Below are 9408 nucleotides of genomic sequence, written 5' to 3' on the forward strand. Positions count from 1 at the left end.
ACAATAGGAAACCACCCTATTTATGAATGTTGCTTCATTATGTTATACATGTTATTGCATTATTCATCAAGGCCAGTTTTATCGCTGCTAATCGCAATCAATTGCGTTGAAAACAGATGCTCTCAATTTTCTGTGAGAAAATTAGACAGAATCTATTTCGAAACCATTTATTTTAATCAAATGTCCTGATTAAGTCGATTTAAGTAGATTTTTAACTCGTAATAAGAGATACACACGTAATTTGTTAACACGTCACAAGAGATACGTTCTCAATCACTTTAGCCATGTCATGCAAAATGCCACGTCCCTTGTTATACCCGCAGTATATCCTTCAAGTAGTTTCAACTCAAACATTCATTGATGTAAAAATGATTTTTTCGGAAAAGATTCAATGCTGTATCAGCTGAATAGTAGTCAAAGTACAGGTAACCTGTAATGTACCTGTAAGTACCAAAGTACCTGTAATACTCTCTTGCCGTCGAGTGATTGATAGGCGGAGGAAATAGGCGGTGGAATCGAACTATATTGCTGAGGAAAGTAAAATTTTTCGGCATTACTCGAAAATCTTTTAGATGAACTGGTCCTATTGCTCAACAGCTGAGCAATGATTCTAAAAGCCATAAACCTGCGTCAACTACGGCTACTGAGAATGGGTAGCGAGTCGGTACCCGAAACGTCGCACAGTGGTCTGAAATCGGAAAAAGCTGGACAAAAGTCCAAAATTGCGTTTATTGAGGTAGAGACTTGAAACTTGGCGTATATACTCACAAATAGTTGGTGATCACGGTATAATAAGTTATTTCTCCTATATCTAATCCGTTACTGAGATACAGGGGATCAAACATGACCAAATTTCCAAAAACACGCCCGATCTCGTTTTTCTCCGAAAAACCTCGGAGTTAAACTGCTGGTAGAGTTTTTGAAGGATTTTAATGCAGTAAAAAACGTTATATTCCAAAAATATGGTACTTTATCTACATTTTCCATTATTTTTTAACTTTTTGGTTAGTATTGGTGCAGTATAATGTCGCAAAATGGCGGACCCTTTTTTATGGCCAAATTTGACATAAAGTAGACAATATCTTTAGTTTAAGAAAAAACATATCTCCAAATTTTCCTCAGAGTATTTAATAGACATCATTTAAGAGAATGGAGCAAAAATCTTTGAAAAAAGTTTGCCCCTTCATTAATGAACGCGATTTTTCGATCGCGCTGCACGTCCCGGCTCCGCGACACGGGGGCCTAGAGACTCGGGGACACCGTTGGATATTTCACTTTGTTTGGAACTTAATTATTTAAAATCGTAATTTTAAGCACACTATACAGTCTCTATTGACCCAAAATACTTAACTGAAGACATTACTAGAATATTGGATCGATATACTTGGTTACTGAACGCCGTAACTCTGGTAAACATGCTTTGGTTTCGAAACCTAACTGAATCATTACACTTTTTCTTTCACTACGGAAGCACATTAGGAACACCCTTTGGGTAGGATTTAAGTTTTCTCGCGAAGCTTGCCATGCACAGTTACCAGGAAAGGCTGCAGCCCGGATTCTTTCACTAATTCTTTCCCTTTTCACCCACGCCGAGGAGGAGCGTGCGAAAAGGGACATTTTATGATACCGCGCGGCCGTTGAGGGAATTTCCGAAGGGGTTTTTCCAAAGGGTTTTTTCCGCTCCCTTTCCTTTTTAACCATGCAATATTACCACGAGGAAGTTTTAGTAATGATGGGATAATGAAATGGTTAAATAGATTTTTTTACCTTATTTTTTAATAAAATGGCGTATTATATATAAAGATGGAAATTATGAAATAGCATTTTTATTCTTCCATTGCATGTTTAACTATTGAACATCCCATCCAATGTAAATTATCTAGAGAATATACCTCAATTAATACTAAATCAAAAGACAGACCAATAAAAATATTTTTCAAATTTGATGAAGAAAAAGCAGGATATACACTCCTGAAGGGAATAATTTGAAATCATAATAAACATGTGTACAATGAAATAAGCAAAACATGCTAACTATAAATCTTACGAATGAAATAAAATTAATTTTAAACACCTAGGAATAAGAAAATGTACAATTTTGATGTTGCCTAATACCACTCTGGGTGTTAGTAATTATGATTATTGTTTGAAACTTCAATCAATTCAATACTTCAGTCCTCCGAAGAATCTTGGTCATCACCACTATCTGACTCTTCTCCTTCACTTTCATCTAAATCTAGTAGTTCCCTCAATTCTTTAGGCATTTTCCTTGATATTTTCTGTTTTACTGTTAGGGTTGATGAAATAACTGGATCCGACGTAATCAACAGTCTTTGAATGAGATCCTGATTAGTGGCCACTCTTGAGTGGTTTCTAGTGAACCTTTGACGAAATTTTCGGGAGTCCTTATTTCTAGCTTCCAATGCCTCTTCGGATAGTTGCCCTAGTGGGAGAATTGCCTCCTTCGCAATTTCTCCTCCATGCATCAGCACTTTATGGACCGTGGTTGGCATATAATACCATGGGTACAGGTCCACGTACAGTTCCGCTGTTCTCCGGCAGTAATCCGAGAATACTGCATGATTGAGACTTATTCCACTAGATACTGCCCTTAGAATTATTGAAAAAAATTTTATAAGGTCAATATTAACTCCTGTAATGAAAATATGAATAAATTCGCATTAACCACAATAGAATATTCGAAAAACATAAGAAATTGATATTTTTATCACAGTTCGTGCGTATAAACAAACGTAACTTCTCCTATGCGTGGCTATTACTCTGAAGTGATGTTCACTTAATACAATTACCTGTTATATCAGCGGCCAGCTCTGGAGAATCGAAAAAACGTCTTGCCGTATTGTCATCGTTGGTGTTTCCTGTGCCAGGCCTTGGCACATCCACAATTAGCCCCATCCTTTCTCTAAACGCCTTCTGAAGACTATTTTGTAAGATGCATTTCTGAAGGGGAAAGAAAAATACCCCTTTGGAAAAACCCCTTCGGAAATTCCCTCAACGGCCGCGCGGTATCATAAAATGTCCCTTTTCGCACGCTCCTCCTCGGCGTGGGTGAAAAGGGAAAGAATTAGTGAAAGAATCCGGGCTGCAGCCTTTCCTGGTAACTGTGCATGGCAAGCTTCGCGAGAAAACTTAAATCCTACCCAAAGGGTGTTCCTAATGTGCTTCCGTAGTGAAAGAAAAAGTGTAATGATTCAGTTAGGTTTCGAAACCAAAGCATGTTTACCAGAGTTACGGCGTTCAGTAACCAAGTATATCGATCCAATATTCTAGTAATGTCTTCAGTTAAGTATTTTGGGTCAATAGAGACTGTATAGTGTGCTTAAAATTACGATTTTAAATAATTAAGTTCCAAACAAAGTGAAATATCCAACGGTGTCCCCGAGTCTCTAGGCCCCCGTGTCGCGGAGCCGGGACGTGCAGCGCGATCGAAAAATCGCGTTCATTAATGAAGGGGCAAACTTTTTTCAAAGATTTTTGCTCCATTCTCTTAAATGATGTCTATTAAATACTCTGAGGAAAATTTGGAGATATGTTTTTTCTTAAACTAAAGATATTGTCTACTTTATGTCAAATTTGGCCATAAAAAAGGGTCCGCCATTTTGCGACATTATACTGCACCAATACTAACCAAAAAGTTAAAAAATAATGGAAAATGTAGATAAAGTACCATATTTTTGGAATATAACGTTTTTTACTGCATTAAAATCCTTCAAAAACTCTACCAGCAGTTTAACTCCGAGGTTTTTCGGAGAAAAACGAGATCGGGCGTGTTTTTGGAAATTTGGTCATGTTTGATCCCCTGTATCTCTGTAACGGATTAGATATAGGAGAAATAACTTATTATACCGTGATCACCAACTATTTGTGAGTATATACGCCAAGTTTCAAGTCTCTACCTCAATAAACGCAATTTTGGACTTTTGTCCAGCTTTTTCCGATTTCAGACCACTGTGCGTCGGCGCTCTCTTATAATCTTACCCGCGCGGTTTCCCGAGAAAAGTTTTTACATGTTGTTCGCCGGGAGAGTGTTAAATCATACTGCGTCAACTAATTGCAAATTTTCGGTGAAATTCTGCAAAGTTTTCATTTTCTAGGTTATTTTTGGTACAATTCTCCTCTGCACGGATGTATACAGGCATATTTAGCTTTATACTTAGGAAATGCGTGTTATGTAATATGGTATGTACATACCTTCTGATTGGTCGTCCTCATGGTAAACAACGCAGACTTGCCATCAGTTGGTCGATCTTCCGCTGACGGAATCAAAGATAGGCATGAGTCAGGTGCTCAATGAATTCCACACTTGAGCACCATACTTCAGAGTCGCTGCTCCTGACCTTCACGCCGAGGACAGAGGTAATGGACAGTGGAAGTCATATAAGTCACTCGGGAAAATTTGTGTTGGTCAAAAATCACTGGAGGAAAGCAGTCTTGAGATCCAAGCTTAAATTTGTATGTCCATGTCGAATTTCAACCAGGGAATACAATGAACACACAATCGTACAAATGAACACACAAGGACAAAAACACACGCATTCCTACTTTATATATTCAGAAATCATTGCTGCTTTCCACACGCACAAAAAGTAATATATGATTATAAAATTTCGGATTTTGGTCTAGCACTTCTTTTCGGACGGGTAAAAAATTTTGTCCCTCCCTTTAGGGTAAACTAAGGAGGCATCGAAGAGAAGAAATTTTCACTTGCCGCTACACAATGTGATGTATCCAATTCTCCGCACCGCATTTCCCGGTGGAGTCTCTTTAACGGACACATAATCCGGCTCAAACTCAAGCGATGGTTGCCCGGAGTCGCACCTATGAAGTGCATACCTAAACTGAATGAGACGCCAGAGGGATACTCTTCGTATTCTCTGACCGCAGAGAGCTTTTCCTTCCCTTTCCTGAAAATGAACTTCCTCTCTTTGCCCATTATCCCTAGGTGTCAACGTCACTAACCCGAGCTCTCGAAATGCATTCAGCCGGCTACTATGTGCGCACTTTCACTAAGGGCTTTAACCTTGAATACAATAGAAAACCGCGCGCAGATTCTGTGGTCGTTTACGGTCTTGTCATTTCAACTTCTGGGCGTCTACCTGCAATGATTGCCTATTTTCAAGTCATAATAAAGGGTGTATTTGTTGTGTCTCCACCCTACTTCTCTTCAAAAGTTGGAAAAATACTTGATGATCTACCCCTACATATTACCTGCAAGGTATCTACAGAGGTGTTTGGCGGGGGTGAACCATTACCTACGTGCACCATCATCTTGTGGTGTTCTGCCCGTCGGCAGGTCCCCCGCGCCAATGCTGTCTCCATTCCCTCCTGTCTCCGGCTATCTCCTGAAGTCCCCATATCTTCCAATTTTTATGTTGTAAATAAACTTCAGCCTTCTCCTTCCCCTTCTCCTGACCCCTTCCATCGTTCCCTCCAAAGCTACTTTCAAAATTCTCTTCCCTCTCATCAAATGTCCCAGCCAGTTACCCTTCCTTTGATTTATTTTGTCCATCAACGTTCTTTTCTCATCTATCCTATTTAACACTCGCTCATTCTTAACTCTATCCGTCCACCGTATTCCCTGCATCTTCCTCCAAACCCACATCTCAAACGCCCCAATCCTGTCCCTGTCTCTCTTCCCCATCGTCCAAGTCTCACATCCATACATAAACACACTCCACGCATTGCTCATTCAGCCGGCTACTATGTGCGCACTTTCACTCAGGACTTTAACCTTGAATACAATAGAAAACCGCGTGCAGATTCTGTGGTCGTTTAAGGTCTGGTCATTTCAACTTCTGGGCGTCTACCTGCGCTAATTGCCTATTTTCAAGTCATAATAAAGGGTGTATTTGTTTTATGGCATTTCACCAATCTCTGCCTCAATTTTAATTCCAGTGCCTTGGTACACAAGGCTCTTTTCGTTTTCTTGAAAACTTCTTTCGCCATTCCTATGCTTCTTTTTATTTCTCCTATACTTTTCCAGTACACTTATCCTATACTTTTCCAGTATACTTATTTCTTTTTACGTGCACCAGTGGATTAAAATTTACGTCCACGAACATGCGCTACGCAAGGTGTACGTTACACGTGATACATACGCTATGGCATTAATATATATACTACTTATGAAGGCATTCTACCTGTGACGCTGAAATATTAAAAACATGCTGTTAGAAGTACTATTAAAATTCAGAAACATGCATTAAGGAATGCATGAGTCAGTAAGATACTCTATTAGTCAACTGACCTATTTCTATGTTCTAACGCTTCCGTAGAAGTATCTTATCGATCGCAAAAAATATGACGGTCTGTATCTATGTTTGTGGCTAAAATTACTGAGCAACGCAGCATCTTTAAATAGACCTGAGCAACGAGAGAGGAGGAATTGACTTTGTTTAGTGAGGAAGCGGTTATTTTTAATATCAATTTTAAAGATTAAAAATGAATCTTGGAAAGTAATTGCTTCTTTCCCGTTGCCCTCTTCACAATTTGAACCGATTGGAAGTATTTCAATTCACGCGTGGTAAACAAATCCTACCAGAAAGTGTGCGTAAGATATTTTTTTAAATCCACAGTATAATATGGTTATCAAAAATGGATGCGGTATGGGTATATATGCTTGCAGTATCCTGTGACTAACAACGATAAAAAAATACATATTTCTCCTATTAATTAGTGATGGTCTGACACATCTATCTACATCTATATAATACTCTGCGAGCCACCTCTGGGGTGTTTGGCAAGGGGTGATTAATCGCCAGCGTTCAGCATGCAATAGGATTCCCATATGCACTCAACACGGAACAAAAAACGTCACGCATACTAACAAATTATGCTACCGCATTCGTTCAGAGGCAAAACTTGCTAACTACTCATTAATGTTTTCAGCCAATAAAGCTAGAGCACACAAAAAATGCTGTTAGAAATAATAAGAAAACTCAGAAACATGCATTAAGGTATACATAAGTTAGTAAGCTAAAATACAAGTCATCTAATGGATTTGCGAGTTCCAATGCTGCCGTTATAGTCTCTTATTGGTCGTTCTTGAGCTTCAGATCTTTCCTTCTAGCTCCCGCCAAGGTCAATAACAATCGATTTTAATTTAATTCGCCAGCGATTATATCCAAGAGTTGAATGTATGCGTTACCAGTGGAAAGTTTTGAAAAAGTAGTCCATCTTCAACATCCTCCTCCCCTCCAATTTGCTGATTTCTCCGGCCTGACCCGAATACAGTTGTTATATCATATGCACATAGCTCCGGATGGCCTTATTTCCTCTAAAAACTAGCCTAATTTGAACTATTGGTATTGAAGGCTAATTTATGTATTAGATCAATAAATATGAATGGTTTCGAATTCCTTTGTGACGGCCAATGGACGATAAATCATTCAGATACCTCAGCATTCGACTCCTAATGGTTTTTAGACGAATGGCTGATTCCTTAAATGTGCATGATAAAAAAAGTAAGGTCAAGTGCTATATTGCGAGTGATAAAAATGGATTTTTTTCTTTAATCTATTTGATTGAATTTGAATGGCCCATGTACACCAAATCAGACTTTTCTTTACACTTTTTTTTAATGTTCCGGCACAATTCTCCTCTCTTTAACTCTTTGATACTTAAATTAACACCTCCTATGTTGGCGCTATTACTTTCTTAACATTAATGATGACGCATATTTTTTCCTCTTCCGTGCAACCCAAATATCGTGAACGCTTTTTTGCCTATCTACAAATGTATAAACCGTGCATTCTCTGTTTTCTAATTAATGCCAAAACGTGTGGAATACCTTTTGATAATAATGGGCATATCTTAACGGAGATAATTATCAAATTATATTTTTCACTCCATCGCCTCTGTAAATGTTAGTCCTCACTAAGTGATTTTTCGAAAGAAACCATGTGCAACGTCTGTTTTCGGAAATACCCCGTGTTTTGGTTAGAAAGGGTGCCCACTGCCACGGCAAGTTTGTGATATGTAATGGTACACATCAAGCAAACATTTATGATGAAAAAACGTAGTGTTTTCCAGGCTAACATATATATTCCACCAAATGCGATTTTTTTATATCTTCTCATGGCAACGGACAATAGCTCACATGTTTCCCCATGTTTGCTGTTGGTGATGACTTTGAATTTTACTTCCTCATTGCACTGCAAACCCTTTGTAGTATTATTAGAGGTCAATTTAAAGCTGCGGTCGTCGACTAAATGGCAGAGAAGAATCGATTCCTCTGTAGGTTGTACCACAGAGTGTGTTTTACTGCTTGTTAGTATGCGTAGATACTCCTCGGCAATGCGTAGGATTGATATGGTGGCAGCGACGTTGACGGAGCGTTGGAAAATGAGCAATTTCAACAGGAGCGGTGAATTCCGGACATGAACTTTAAGTACATAATGATAATTGAAAATAATACTTGCGGGGTTTTTTTATATGCAACATGGCGTAATTAGAAAACTCAGGAAGGAATACAACGGAAGCAAGAAATTGGGAAAGAATGAACACTAACATGGGTGTGCTGTATTGCATTAGAAACCAAACTTTACCGAGGTATTTCATTGGTTCCGAGGCATTATGGTTGAAATGATTACTTGAAATAAATTAGGGACACTTTATCCACGAAAGTGTGAGGAAAAAATTACTTCTCACAAATCTCCATTCTCTATAAAGCATATTTTTATTTAAAGCATAATTAAAATAAATTACTGATTGTTAGTTATGATTATTATTGAAAGATTTATTGTACTGTCGTATTTAGGGAAGCAACCACTATTCTGTTTATACGTATATGCATTTTTAATACCTTTCTTGTGCAGGTAGTTAATTATTTCCTTTTCAGCTTGCATTCGAAATAAAGTCTATGCAATATGTGTTGGTAATGTTGATTTGAAGCCCACCTAGGCCATAAATTCTTAAAGGTGCTTTAAGGGTATTATATAGATATAGATTACCTTCAACAATAATAATTGTGCAATACTCAACCCAGTTAGATTTTTTACACATCGTAATCGGATGCCACCGTTAATAATCAACATTAGTACAGCTAAGTGAAGCAGGATTATAGGAAAACTCAATCAGAAGTTCACCTCATATTTTCATTTGCCATTTACATCCTGGTTGATAAGACAAAGTGATGGAAGATCACAAGGTTAACTGCTTTTTGTTTCCTCCGTATTGTTTACTCACCGCACTCTAATATTGCTATGAATTCCAGAAAAATATTAGTTTTCTCGAACAGAAGTTAACCGTTATAATAGATGGTCTACTAGTCTTGTTTGTATATTTTCTCCTTTCATTCAGTCATAGGTGACTGGACGGTGCCAATGACATTTTCTCGTCTCTGTCGTACTTTCAAAAAGTCGAATTCCATTTGAGTTTGAATGAAAA

This window comes from Ischnura elegans, chromosome 11, assembly GCF_921293095.1.
Source record: "Ischnura elegans chromosome 11, ioIscEleg1.1, whole genome shotgun sequence".
NCBI classification, from domain to species: Eukaryota; Metazoa; Arthropoda; class Insecta; order Odonata; family Coenagrionidae; genus Ischnura; species Ischnura elegans.